At 30.4% G+C, this 15,858-nt stretch overlaps 1 long non-coding RNA gene and 1 pseudogene across 1 annotated transcript; both read right to left on the bottom strand.

The window, feature by feature from the left end:
• Positions 1-361: 361 nt before the first annotated feature.
• On the bottom strand, positions 362-1,050 carry LOC148225952 (uncharacterized; annotated as a pseudogene).
• A 7,306-nt stretch (positions 1,051-8,356) lies between these two features.
• LOC148225951 (uncharacterized) lies at positions 8,357-10,142 on the bottom strand. The gene is made up of 4 exons (XR_015812277.1): positions 9,903-10,142; positions 9,706-9,841; positions 9,318-9,616; positions 8,357-9,249 (listed from the first exon to the last, which is right to left on the bottom strand). It is a non-coding gene; the product is annotated as an uncharacterized LOC148225951 (long non-coding RNA).
• Between the last annotated feature and the right edge of the window lie 5,716 nt (positions 10,143-15,858).

Genomic DNA, 15,858 nt, shown 5'->3' with positions numbered 1-15,858 from the left:
AATATAAGTAAATTGTGAGAAATTTACAAATAATAAAAATTCACGAGATATAGACGGTAAAATTAGTATTTTATGTGCCAGAGCGTAATGACGATTAAAATGATTAGACAATGAAAATATAATTATTTATTAATTATTACCTACATACGAAAGTATGGCTCCCCATCCCCATACATACGATATATTAATCAGTGGTGTGCGGTGACTTTGAAACAGGACATGTGGTTAGGACATATTTTCTTTGTTTTATAACGATATTATGTATTTATTTTTTGAAAATCAATTTTATTCGACGCAATAACTGCATCATATAATATATTGTCTTTCTTTAATTTGTCTAAAAGTTTTTTTTCGATTGATATTAATGCAAGAACTGATAATCTGTTCTCACTTTTTTTAATAATGTGTCTGATTCGCTTAGAAAATATAATAATTCAACATAGTTGCCCCCGTTTACGGTATTATTATTTTCAGAATGTCCTCGAAAAGAGTGTTCTTGTTTAGATGAAAAGCAAATCACGTCAGATAATTTGGAAATAATATATCTGTTCACTTCCTTATTATATAATTCAACATTTGCCTTAAATTGAGCACTGGTGGAAAAATCTTCGATACGATTTTCTTTACCAGATATTTTTAATTGTATGGTACCGCATATGTGAGGTTAAGAGCATTCGTGCCTTTTACGAGCTTGACTTAAATTGCTTTAATCATTATATCCAAATTTATTTCAGACATTCAGCTCTTGAGAAAATAATAATTATGGCTAGCAAAATAATTTTGCTAAATGAGCACATCCACAAATCCACTTTTTTTTCATGTACTTCAATATTGAAATGTCTCTTGAATGTTTTAGTTTTAGATTGGATGTACAAATGGGATATGGGTTTTATTATCTATTAATAATAATTACTTTTCATTAAACGGAAGACCACTAAAACTTCTTTTCAGTGAAGATTCAATTAAACAATTGCAATTATTTTTCAGATTAGCATCGCGGTTGAGACCACATTCTTTGCTTTTCTGTTTGATATATGAAATTAAAATCATAATTGGACATACCAAAATACTTAGGAATTTATTAAACAGTTTTTAAAAAATAATTTAATTGATCATAAAAAATGATTACATTAAAAGATTTCGAAAACTTGAAACTTGAACAAAATTTAAGATTGGTAGAACTAGTCTTAGCATGAACGTATCTAAAGCTGATGTTGAACGTTCGTTCAGGTCGTTGAATCGCATTAAATACATATGACAAATTTGATTTCCTATCATGTATAAAATGCCCTAGCTGCACTATTAGTCTAGAAAATGTATAAAGTAAATCAAATTAAAAATTAAAATGAAAATTATACTAAAAAATTGTAGAATTTTTAATTTTAAAAGGGGACCATATATAAACTTGTTTTAAAAATAATATTTGTATTAGCTTACAAATAATAATAATAAACTATTATGCTAATCTCTCTTAGTAAATTAATTGTTTTTTTTATAAATCGATATATAATATTATTCTATAGTTTCGGTCCCCTGGGTGCAGAGGTATTATATTAGGTTAACAATATTTATTTGGCGCACCATACCAATTAATTGTCATAATAGTTAAGATTATAATAAGATTGTTTGCATCAAATATTGGCATAATCCATCTTCTTTTAAGTGGTTCGATATCATTTCTACTACTATTAGTGTCAAAGTAATAATAACACTAAGTAATTATATAGATAATTTCTAAGAATAAATCAATATATGTATTTATAAACAATTAAAACACAGATTACTAATTCTGTTTTACATAACTTAGTAATTTACTAGCTCGAAAAGACTAATATTATTAATTGAGTTGCCGCTAAAAATGTCGATAGTTGTCAATCGCTGATTTGAGTACTGCGAGCGAGATAGCGAGCTCTGCTTGCATCTCACTCTTTTTTTCCGTCTTACTAAATTTTATAATCTATTTATTTCATAACAGACACACAATATTAAGTAACAAGTATGCACAATTAGAGCATATAATCTTATATCATAAAAATATAGATATCCTTTGAAGGAATAAATCAGTTTAAGACCGATAATTGTCAAGTCGCGTCGATATGCGGTCCTAACATCGCGCCGTCCGGCCATGTACCGATGAAAATTTTACAATAAACTTACACTCGTAAATTGAAAATTATTGAGTTATTTGCATAAGTTGAAAATTTAATATCACTAAAATGTGTTTACCACAGCTTTTTTTACCATTAATAAATTGAAATTGGCAAAATTAGCTCTAACACAAAGCCAAAATATGCATTTCAAGTTTTGTCGACGTAAGTTGAAATACACTCGGATGTCGAGTTACGAGCACAAAGGGTTAACTAGTATATATTCGAAAGACACGCAGAAAATTAATAAAAAGACATAACCTTGAAATGACGGATAGCGGGGGCCGCGTCGCGTCGGCGTCGGTAAGGACGCCAGCGCCAGCGCCACGCCGCCGGTGCAACTAAACACTACACTAATTTTAATAATACACTGCTTAAATCTAACACATACACTGAATTACACTATCACTTTATAATTAAAAACATCAAAAGGGATATTATTATAAAAACACTTATTCGACAAAAATGTCACGAAACAGTTTACTCGCCCGATGACGCGAAGCTACTGAATTTTTTTTAAATATTTCGAGATGCATAAACAAATTCAAACGAGATCAAGGTTATGCTTCGTGGATAATAAACCATAACGATTAAAATGTCGTGCATCTCAGATAGCAAAAAAAATCGTTTTTATTTCATAGCAGACACACAATACTAAGTAAGAATTATGCACAATTAGAGCATATAGTCCCATATGATAAAAATATAGTTACCCTCTAAAGGAAAAAATGAGTTTCAGAGCAACAAATGGTCTTAACACCACTCGGAATGACCATGTTCCGATTACAAATTTTACAATAAACTTACACTCGTATCGAGATATTCGCATAAGTTAAAAATTGAATATTACTAAAATGTGTTTACCACAACTTTTTTTACCATTAATAAATTGAAATTGACAAAATTAGCTCCAACACAAAGCCAAAAAATGCATTTCAAGTTTTGTCGACGTAAATTGGAATACACATTACGAGCACAAAGGGTTAACTAGTATATATTCGAAAGACACACAGAAAATTAATAAAAAGACATTACCTTGACGTGACGGGTAGCGGGGGCCGCGTCGCGTCGGCGTCGGTAAGGACGCCAGCGCCACGCCGCCGGCCCAACTAAACACTACACTAATTTTATCAATCGAAATAACTTTTCGACAAATTAAAGAAAGACAATTTATTATATGATGTGGGTATTGTTAACTTTTGTAAGAAGGAGCGTCGAATAAAATTATCAATATGTAATAAAAATATTATTTTTTCACTATTTTCAACGGAAGAACGTCATTTGAAAATGTCGTAAATTTGGCACATATAAATTAGATTTAAATAATATTTTTCATATAAATAAACTTGAAATCATAATATTTTTTTGTTATCTGAGATGCACGACATTTTAATGCTTATGGTTTACATGAAGCATAACCTTGAACTCGTTTGAGCTTGTTTATGCATCTCGAAATATTTAAAAAAAAATCAGTAGCTATGTGACATTAGTCATTAACGGTCGTGCTACATTTTTGTCGAATAAGTGTTTTTATAATAATATCCCTATCGACGTTTTTAATTATAAAGTGATAGTGTAATTCAGTGTATGTGTTAGAATTAAGCAGTGTATAATTCAAATTAGTGTAGTGCTTAGTTGCACCGGCGGCGTGGCGCTGGCGATGGCGTCCTTACCGACGCCGACGCGACGCGGCCCCCGCTACCCGCAACGTCAAGGTAATGTCTTTTTATTAATTTTCTGCGTGTCTTTCGAATATATACTAGTTAACCCTTTGTGCTCGTAACTCGACATCCGAGTGTATTCCAATTTACGTCGACAAAACTTGAAATGCATATTTTGGCTTTGTGTTGGAGCTAATTTTGTCAATTTCAATTTATTAATGATAAAAAAAGCTGTGGTAAACACATTTTAGTAATATTAAATTTTCAACTTATGCAAATTACTCAATAATCTTCAATTTACGAGTGTAAGTTTATTGTAAAAAAAATGATCGGAACATGGCCGGACGATGCGATGTTAGGACCGCATAACGACGCGACTTGACAATTATTGGTCTTAAACTGATTTTTTCCTTCAAATGGTATCTATATTTGTATGATATGGGATTATATGCTCTAATTGTGCATAATTGTTACTTAATATTGTGTGTCGGTTATGAAATAAATAGATTATAAAATTTAGTAAGACGGAAAAAAAGAGCAAGATGCAAGCAGAGCTCGCTGTCTCGCTCGCAGTATTCTAATCAGCGATTGACAACTATCGACATTTTTAGCGGCAACTCAAATAATAATTACCAAGTTATGTAAAACAGAATTAGTAATCTATGTTTATTTATTTTTAGAAATTATCCATATAATTACGAATGACGATATAACAATGGATGTTTAAGGAAGTGACGATGAATTTGATATTAACCGTGTTATTATTACTGTGACAGTAATAATAGTAGAAATGATATCTAACCAATTAAAAGAAGATGGGTTATGGCAATATTTGATGCAAATAATGAATACGAATCCTATTATAATCTTAAATATTATGACAATTAATTGAAATATTGTTAACCTAATATAATACCTCTGCACCAAGAGATCCATTTACTGTCCAGATACCCAGAGGCCCGAAACTATAGAATAATATATCGATTTATAAAAATACTAATCAATTTACTAAGAGAGATTAGCATAATAGTTTATTAATATTATTTGTAAGCTAATACAAATATTGTTTCTAAAACAAGTTTATATATGGTCCCTTTTTAAAATTGAAAATTCTACAATTTTTTAATATATTTTTTATTTTAATTATTTCAGGGATATCCAATTTGTTCAGAATTATGATCGACTATATTTTTTTCTGATACGATCGACTCATTTTAATTTTAGGATTTGCATAGATTTTTTGTGGAATAGATGAGCTATTTACATATTTTTAGTGCCACATTTATTACGTTATTTTTTTCTAGTAAATATATTAGAAAAATAATTTTAAAATCCCATTACACCTTATGATCTTGTCTTCGTCAATATTTCTTAAATAAAATCCTTCCTTTTAACGGTGTCCAATGTTCGGTAACATTTTCCTTTTCAATAAATACCAAAGTATTTTTACGGTCGCTGAGTGGTGTAGGCTTAAGCGGCAAAGTGTGTTTGTTTGAGGTCGGGACACTTTGATTTACTTTCCAATTAAAGTGCGCCCTCGGCCGCAAGACACGTACGGGGCGGGGCGGCCCTGTTTACCCTGGCGTCTGTCTTAAGTCTGATGGTGTGAAGCTCTGTTTGCCCACGTTTTTAGCACGGGCGCAATTTATATGGACTTTAACATCACTCAAAACACTCTGATCCTGAAAATACAATAATACAATATTACAATCAAAAATTAATAGGGTTTAACAATTAAATGCGTTGAACGCATAAATAAAGTGAAACTTTTGAAATACGAGCATTTGTTAAATTAATTTTGACTTGTAAAGCGAGCAGTTTCTTGCAATATTACCAGTACGTATTACGTCACATTTTCCTCAACTAAGCTGATGATACTTCTTACAGTGAAACATACTATTTGTAGAATAATTTGCAACTCAAAATCTTCTAGTTGTTGATATTTTTAAGCAAATTCATAACAATTAAAAGTATACCTACGTCTCCCAATAATATTGTTCAATGCAAATACTTTACATCATATTTTGCCGTTCGGATAGCTAAATATTAATAAATTCATAAATTTAACAATCTCTTCTCATAATACTTCATAATCAAAATTCCTAGAAAATTATTTTCTCAACATTGGTAGGCGTTCAAATTTATACAGATACCTACATAAAACATTGATTTATTAACTCGAAAGTATTCGAGGTCTTTTTCAAAGAAATTTTTAAGCTTTGCTCTGTATAAATAATGTAAAAACTGGTTTTAAACAAAAGTACATACACACAGTGTGCATTATAATTTTCGCCAATCTTTTGGATATTTCCCTTTGGAAAGCTGTGATGCATGGTGGGGTGGGTAGGTAGGTAGGCGGTCCCTGGTCAACTTTGAATAACTTTATTTACATGCGAACTTCGCACAGTGGCCATAAAGGAAATTTACCACTTTAATAAAAGGATCCAGAGCGGCCTTCATGACAGGTGAAATACGGGCACCTTTAACTTGCTGATTTACACGAGTGCAATGAGACCGGACCGTCGAGGGATGCTGGGCAGAGAGAAGAATTTGCCTAATACAACATTATGCATTTTATGTTACTAAAATCATATACCTAATTATTACAGGTTTTGATGGCAATAATATAAATTTTAAACGAAGCAATTTTAATGCTAGCAAATATTTATTAATATCATAAAAGTTTGTCTTTCATGTATTATCATAAAGACACTATAATTAAACAACGCTTATATATAATAATCCGTTTTAGTTTATTTTAAGTAGTTATTTAGACCACTCTTCGCGCGTCATGCGATCCTTATATATATAGTAGAGTTTGTATAATAAGAAATATTATTTTTAGATTCCATAGACGCGTTAGATATATAGATATTAACATAAGTTTTTCTTTTGCGGAATATCATTAAGACGCTATTAATAAACAACACTTATTTGTAATTATCAGTTTTAGTTTATTTTAAGTAGCTATTTAGCCTGCTCCTCGCGCGCCATGCGATCATAATATATGTATATGGCGGAGTTTGTACAATAAGGACACTTAGGATATATAGATAAAAAACATAATTATTTTTATAAAATACTTATAATGAACATGTCCTGTACCTGGACGGTACATGCGTTGATTTTATTATGTATTTATAAAGACTTTTCTCAATTATTTATCCATCACAATACAAAATATATTTATATATTAAACAGCCTATTCTTGTCATAATATAATTTTCTTATAATTTATTTTAATCGTTTGACTGGACTATATTTAACGGTCAAAGAAAAACAGCTACTTGTATCGTTCTTCTAAAGGTAGTCTTGGTCGATTCGGCGTAGCTCCGCTTGCTACTGATTCGGCTGAACTCTTGTTATATTCGGGAAGCCGATGCAGCTGATGCGTGCGAATACCGGCCGAAGGCCGAGTGTAGTTGTATGCGTGCGTACGGCTCGGCGTCGGTGCTGCCCCCATGTGTCAATCAAGTGCAACTACAAACGTCAAAATTTTAGTCAGTCTTCTCGTCTTCAATTCTAAACAAGGGCGGCAGCGCTTTCCTATGTTAGAGATGCTCCGATGGATCTCCTTCATTTCTTACAGGATATGTGGGATCCAGTCCATCATGTGGTACCAATATAATGTACAACATTCAAAATGACTACTAAATAAATGCACATACGTAATACAAAAATACGTCAAAACTAAAATAATTAAGAAACTTCACTTATTTGGTGGCAACGATTAAACGAACGTACCATGCACCGCGTAGAGGTAACTAATGTAGTGGCATGTAGCACTCTTCCAAGTAGGAACATACAAGACAGAAGAGGGGAGTGACTGTAACAAAATGCGAGCGTGGATCTCAGATCCAGCACCACTAACGGAATGTTAACTATAATTCAGAGATGAATAAGATGCTTATTATCAATATGTATTTCATATCATTCATAGTGGGAACTCTGTTTAATTTATTTTAAGTCAACCTTTCTCTTTTGTGTAGAAAGTACCATCTACTATAAAAATATTCTATTACCTCCGTAACTTATCAAGTACAAGTTCATGTTTTCATTAACATTCATCTGGCTCTCAAATCGACTATATAGATTAGTCCCTCGGGTCTTTTTCGACCCATATAAATATTTTGAATCAAAACACAGTAAAAAAGGTTATTTAATTTTTTATTTTAAGCACCTAAGCATTGTTATAAGTGAGCAACTGTAATAACACCGCTTCCGAAAAACTGCCCCACATAATGTATTCCAAAGACTCCATTTAAAATGTCATGACTCCGACTCCACAGCCCTGGTTTACGGTGTACTTATATGAATCAATTCATTCGTTATAAATTTATTCAATGAATTTAATACTTATATTTTGAGAATGTTCCTTACAAATATTTCTTTTCAATATTTACATTGTAATCTATATTTATAGTTCAGTTTCTGACAAATGTAGCATCTCCTTATTTTTTGGCTACATGTACCGCTAATGATTGTAAAGATGACTGAAGAAATGAATTGATGAAATATAAGGATAGTATAAAACAAATCAAAGAATTGTCAGTTTTAATTTGTTTTTATTTTATCCGCTGATTTTACAATAATTATCAGAAAGAATCAACAAAGAAGACTGATAATGACAGGACATAAAAAATGCATACATATGTACATACACTAATGTGCTGCTCCATGTGACTTTCCATTAGGTTTATTATTTTTAATATTAAAACTTAAATTATGCAACCGCTTTAAACGTTTTATTTTTAATTTATTTGAAAGTGCTGGGCGACCTGAAGGTACAATTGAGTTGCCCTGGTTATACCTATCCTTCGCCTACTAATGGCCGTTGGTTGAACTTTAATTTTGGAACCAGAATTACGTTTTATTCTATTTTTATGGTCAGTAGTTACTTTTTTAAAAGCGTCCTGAAGTTTTTCGGCCAAATCAGGATCAAATACCTCCCCCAATAATGCAATACAATATTTTTTAAGATAAAAAAAATATCATCTACATTTAAGTTATTATCAATTGAAATTAATTCTTTATTTTCATTTAATTTAAAATCCCCATCAACAATGGATATGACACATGGAGCAATATTAATGTTACTGCTGCTGCTATTAGCTGAAATTTTAGAGTCAAAAATTCAAAGTCAGTCATGACAATTTATGGCGTGATACCTACAACAGAATTAAACAACTGAAATCCAGCCTGATATTCAGATTGTGTTTGCCCTTATGTTATTAGAACGCCTAGAGGAACAGCTCCAATGCTGCATGCCGTTAAAATAAAAGTAATTGAATGGCCTTCCGCATCGCAAGAGGAAGTGCTGTCTATGAACACAATGTTGTTTGAGAATGAGCTCTTTTCATCATTGGCTGGCGTTACATTAACAAGATATATTTTATGAAATGTCCTGTTTTTTCATGTAGCAGTATCTTCTCTTTTTAAATCTGTAATTAATAAGTACATAGTAATTCATAGAAACATTGCGAACATATTCATTTTCAATATAAATTACCTGGAGACAGTCGTTTCGTGGACCCAAAGTATAATCTTTCCATTTTTCCCTTAAATGTAGAATAGTATGTATTTTTGGGTTATTTGATGCATCTGTCATTTCTATGCAACAATTATCGTATTCTAAAAGCAGTCGAGCTTCGTGATGTCTCATAGCCTCGCCAACCTTTATCCCATATCAAAATAAGCATAAAACTTATTTTTGATCTCTTCAGATGGAGGCAAACAGGATAACGTCTCTGCGTTTATTATAGAGTGACTATGGTCTCCGATAAATTGTATTATTGTTTGATATCCGTCCTTAAAATTTAAACAGAATTAATATAAAATATGTATGTATAAATATGAATTATATTTGTATCAAAAGGAAAAAAACATATTGAAATTACCTTCAGATATTTATCACGTCTCATTGTGTCACAAGTGACCACTTGAGCTTTGCAAAAGAAATTTTTTGATTTACCATGCTTTCTTTTCGAAGGGTCAAGTTTGGAGCCTTGGGAATGATGACATACTTTCCTAATGCTACAATAATTATCTATATAATAACTGTTATTTATATTATTAGTTTAATTAGAGTACTTACTGTGAAATATATCGTGTGGGATTTTTTTTCACATGTTTACTATTCCAACTTGTTCTGGATAACGCACTGTATTATTTTATCCAGTGCTCCGCTTCCTCGTTCGGCTTTATATTACATCGAAAAGTTTTAGCGTCAACCTCGACGTAGTTAAAAGACTCCATCGTGGTAGTTGTTTATTAAGCAGCCCCCGCGTTGTAAATGACGCCCACGCGTAAACGACCGTTACAAACAAACGAAAGTACACTCGATCGACACTTGGGGGCAGCACCGACGCCGAGCCGTACGCATACAACTACACTCAGCTTTCGGCCGGTATTCGCACGCAATCAGCTGCATCAACCGATGCAGCTGTTTGCGTGCGTTGGGGTCGGCAACCTTTTGAGACGGAAGAGCCAAAAGTCACAATTTACAAAATTTCCCAGTTTTTAAAGAGCCATTAACATTTTTATTTTAATATTATGGTATTTGATTAGGATTAGGTATATCATATGATTTCTTATTTAAAATAATAGCTTTAAATGTGAAATAATATTTATTCATATAATACCATTCATATGCACCAATAACTAAACAAACAGAACAGTGTTGCCACATTTCAAAAATGTCAGCTGTCCGTATACTCTACTCCACCTATTCTCACTGTTCTCTGTTGAGTGTTTTTATCCTTCTTAAAGTTTTTTTTTGCAGTATAATCTTTTTTATGAGTTTTGAAAATAAAATAATTATTAATATTTGCGCATGGTGACGTCAAAAGAGCCGCAAGTTGCCGACCCCTGGTTTAGGCATATAGCAGTCTAAATTTGCATCCAGGAATCTATGAGTCCATAGCCCATAAACATGATTTTAAAGATACATTAAAAACATATCAAATTCATCAATAAATGTTGAATAAAAATTTTATTTTATTGAAAATAATATTTTTCCATTTGATTTAAATAGACCGAATAAAGTCAATTAAATAATGTAATCGCTAAGAACACAAAATTGATATTGAAAAAGTCGAAGTAAAATTGTGTAAATTCCACGGGATTAAATTTGCCGATGGAAGAATATTTTCTAATGTAAACATTTTTTTTCTTGTGAAATATAATGGAAAGTTAAGATTTATTTTTTATAAAATATATTAAAAATAAAAATTGGTGAATTTATTTTCGATTAAGTTAAAATATCTTATGTAAATTTAAAACAATTATTATAAGTATTTTTATCGATTATATTGTTAGAAGCATTCAATCGTTACATTAAACAATTTATTTTAAATAGCAGCATAAAGTGTTAATAATATTATTTATTAAAAAAACATAAAACTATAAATTAGTTTCAAAATTAATACTAATACGCTCAAATATCTTCCGCGCTATTTTTTTAATTTAATAAAAAAGTAAAATATAATACATAATGATTTGGTAAAAGTAATGGAACAGATTAAACCATGTAAATTTTATAAATAATATTACGATTTAAGCACAGCTTTACAATAGTCAATGAAAAATGTTTATGGTATAAAAATGTTAGATTCTATCTCTTGATGTTTTAATATTGTATAGCGAATACATTGAGAATATCTAAAATCAGACTACAACATTAAAAAAAAAAATGTTGTATGCAGATGACACAGCACTTGTATTAAATAGGAAAGAATTACTTTATTTGCTTCATTAAGTATTTTTTTTGTTCCTATAGACCATGGTTTCCTAAACTATGTTCCGCGGAACACTGGTGTTCCGCGGATCCAAAATAGGTGTTCCGCGGAGCCTAAATAGATATTTCACAAAAATTTAGAGTAAATTAAAAAAGTTGTTAGTCTTGCTAATACATAAAAATTGTTCAAAATTCTGTTAAAAAAGCTTGAAAATATGTGTTAACTAATCACATGATATTAGTGCTTGTTATGCGAATTTTATTTATGTGATTAAACTTTTACGCAAATTTTTGGGAAAAGTGTAGTGAACATAAAGCACTTTTATTACATACTTGAGATGGCTATCCAGAGGTGAATGAATTAGTCTTCTTGAAGGTTCAAAATAATTTGCAACATCATTTTATCAAATTTTTAACAAATCCTTCGTGGTTGATACATCTTGCATATCTGGCGGATATTTTTACAAAGTGCAATGATGTTAACTTATTATTACGAGGAAAAAGTATTACAATTTTTAATATGAGAGATAAAATTGAATTTTTTGCTAAAAAAATACAATTTAGGATTTTATTAGTTGAATCTAATAATTTTGATTGTTTTCTTGTCTTAGATGAATGTTTAAATTAATCGAACTTTCAATGTGATAAAGAAGTTTTATAAGTATTTTTAGAACACCTATATAACTTGAAAACAACTCTTTCGGAATATTTTCCGAAAACTAGTAAGGACGATTCCTGGTTTCGGAATCCATTTTCCGTGGAAGTTAAACCAGTGGGCTAAAGTGCAAGGGATTATGAGAATTTAATTAATGACTCTGATTTGAAACAAAAATATAAAAATCAGCCATTAAATGATTTCTGGGCGAGTCTGACTGAAGAGTTCCCCAATGTGTCAAAGCAAGATCTGATTTGTTTACATCCGTTTTCCTCGACGTATTTGTGTGAAGTGGGATTTTCTAAATATATTGCAACAAAAACAAAATACTGAAATAGACTCGACGCCACGGAAGATATGAGAATACAACTGACCAATATTGTGCCTGATATAAAAAAATTGTAATTTAAGAACCCAAAATCACCAGTCATTAGGAGTTTTATTTATTTGTATTTTTATGTTTATTAAAAAAATGATATTTCTTTTATAACATTTTTTCTTTTTATTTATACTATTATGAATTACCCAATCTAAAAAATAAGCTAAGTGTTCCGCTAAAATTTTCGGATTTGCCAAGTGTTCCGTCGCTGAAAAAGTTTGGGAAACCCTGCTATAGACGATTAAATTTGGAATTTTTATTGTTTTTACTTATCTTAATTCTCACATTTTTAATTAAAGAAATAATTTATATTTTACAGGTTTTTTAATAGAAATATTAAAGACCATTTAGTTTATTAACAATTTCCGGAAAAGTTGCTAGTCGGGAGAGGTAAAGAAGTATTTTTTTAAAAGATAAGAAAAAGTGTTTCGTGTTTCTCACTATCTTAAGCTTTGAAGAAAAATAAGAGTAAAAAATACACACTTTTAAGAAACGCAGGTCTGGTTTTTGTTTATTATGAAAATGTAGATGACTCTAAATGACCTTATATTACGCAGAATTTCTGACACTATGTGCTTACGTTCTTTAAAACCCTGATGATATATTTCATTCGGGTATATTTAAATGATACATATAAACATTCTAGTAATAACAAATTCAGATAAAATACAAATAAAATTAAATAAAATAAATATATATTAATCGGTAAACAAGTATTAAATGCAGCAACCCTGGATTACTCATTCTATATACTGACAACCTTAGCAATATTACTGAATTTGAGCATACCGTTATGTATTTATGCAATTAATTAAGATCTAGTTTAGACAATAACAAAAGTTTAATTTGACGTTCAATCATCAACATTGATTATTGGTTTTCAAACGACTGATTATTAGTTTGTAAACGAGACGAATGGTATAAGTCGCCTATATTTTATCTTAATCCAATTCCAACTGTAGTGTTTTCTAATTCTTATTGTGTCTGCAAGATCGAAAATTTTTAATATCAATTGATAATCACAGATTAGATCACAGTGAGAACGCTCGGTAACAAGCGTTCCCACTGCGACGGCAATTACATGATTTTATTGCTTTTGCCGTGGATTTTTGACTTCTGAAAAGGATAATTTAAATCATCATTAATTCCGAAATGCCTATTTTTCAATTGATAAATAGTTTTTCCAGGACTGTGATTATATGTTATTTTTTATTAATATTGATGTATCAAATGTTTATATAAATATAATTGAAATACAAGAACAATACTATGTACAATAATTTTTTTATACTTATTTGATATTCGTTCATGAGACGAACTTGAAACATAAATAACATTTTTACATTCTCTTTGTTTGAGAGAGAATTGTAATTTTAGGTAAACACATCGCAGAGACTCGATACCCGTGTTATTACAATATCTTTCAAAGCGATGCTCTCCCATAATGAAAATAAAAATATACAAAAGAAAGCCGAAAATTTTGTTCTTGGATAATATATAAATATTAATCGGTACGATCAGAAAGTGCACTAAAAAAACATCATAGTTAAAAACAACAACATTAACAAAGAATAGTCAACAAACGTTATATTATATTATACACTAAAGTTTTGTGTTATTGCCTAACTGTGCTCGTTCAATCAATAGTTGTACTATTTTTTAAGAGATGTAAACACAATTAACCTGTATTAGTAATTAAAGCTTGTTAATCAGTGACATATATTTTTATAATTATAGATTTTTATATTTGTGGAAAGAATTAAGTTACTTAACATTTATTTATATTATTATATGATATAAATGAATCGTAAATCCACTATATTTTATCTAACTTTGATACCTCGTTTTATTTGATGTATCGCGCACAATAAAGTAAATCCATAACGACGGCTGGATTTATTATTTGCTTTTATTTTTATTGTTACGTTTTATTATCATTTTCTTTCTGTATATTCGTTTGATGGATCCGAAGGAGATAACGCTCTCTGTTTGCGGTTAATAACATCGTTCAAACAAAAGCGGTCTTTCAATTGATTTTATCAAATGGAAAGCCAGTGCTTGGGGGTCCAAAAAAAGAACCTCCAAAGATTTATTATTTGATTAAGCGAGATTTGACTGGAGGATTTACGGGCTGATATATGAAGTGCTGGAATTAGAACAGCGAAGGTGGATGAAATTTCAAGGACACTATATCACCAACTAGCTTTGCTTGTGATCAAATTAAAATGACTTATATTCGTTTAATAAATCCACATTAAAAATAAAATATAGTTTGCGACTGATATTTCACATAATATTTTTCACGTTTGTAGCGTTTATTCTGATGCCCCATTTTTTAAATTAAATTAATCTTAACAATATTTTTTTTAATTTAAAATATATATTTTATCAAAAATATTTTTCACTACATAAATTGTGAATAAATAAATTTCTATAATCTTGATAATATAAAAGTTTAATATCACATTGCCATACTACATAGGTATGCAAGGTTAAGATTACGTGTAATCTTAGAAACACAGCAGATAAAATTATTCCTGTAAGATAAAAGAAAGCCTATAAAATATTTGAAGAGAAATGAAAAAGATTACACATCTTAATATATACAGTGCCAAAGTGGCAAAAAAGTCAAGCACCGCCCGCTGTCAGGCAATTAAAGTAGCATAAGAAGAAGTAGAGGAAGAAAAAATATGGTTAGTAAACTTGGCGAGCCCGCAACAAGAATATTATTATTGTATTCAAATGCGACAGTGAGATATGCGAGCGATACATTAGGCGGTGCTCATTTGCGAAAGAAATATCAGGTAAAATATGTTTTATAATCCGTAGTGAATTTTAATACCCACTTTATGGCGAAACTCCGCTTGATGAATGAGCCGGATACTAGCGCTCTAGGTAAGTACACTCTGTTCGCTGAGGCTAGAGCAGCATTTTAATATTTATATAGATTGTATCATTGTTGAATTTTAATGATATTTATATCTGAAGCATACGTACATTTGCTATGACAGTCATAAACCATTGTAAAATAACATTTTTTTTTAATATGATTATCATTTTTTATTTTTGTAATAAAAAAAATATTATTCAATTCTAAAATCAATAGTAAAATTTTTAAATTTTCGGTACCTGCTCGTTGAAGAAATTCGGGCTGATCGTTTTATGTTAGATTATGGTATAACAGTTTTAATTATATATTTATTTGCTGCAGAGATGCATACATGCTCGGTTATTTCTTAAAAGCTCAAGACCGCTTTGATTTTCCTTTTTGAAGAACACAA

This window comes from Plectrocnemia conspersa, unplaced genomic scaffold, assembly GCF_051122295.1.
Source record: "Plectrocnemia conspersa isolate PC_06_02 unplaced genomic scaffold, ASM5112229v1 ptg000014l, whole genome shotgun sequence".
NCBI lineage: Eukaryota > Metazoa > Arthropoda > Insecta > Trichoptera > Polycentropodidae > Plectrocnemia > Plectrocnemia conspersa.
This window is presented reverse-complemented; position numbering and strand designations above follow the sequence as displayed.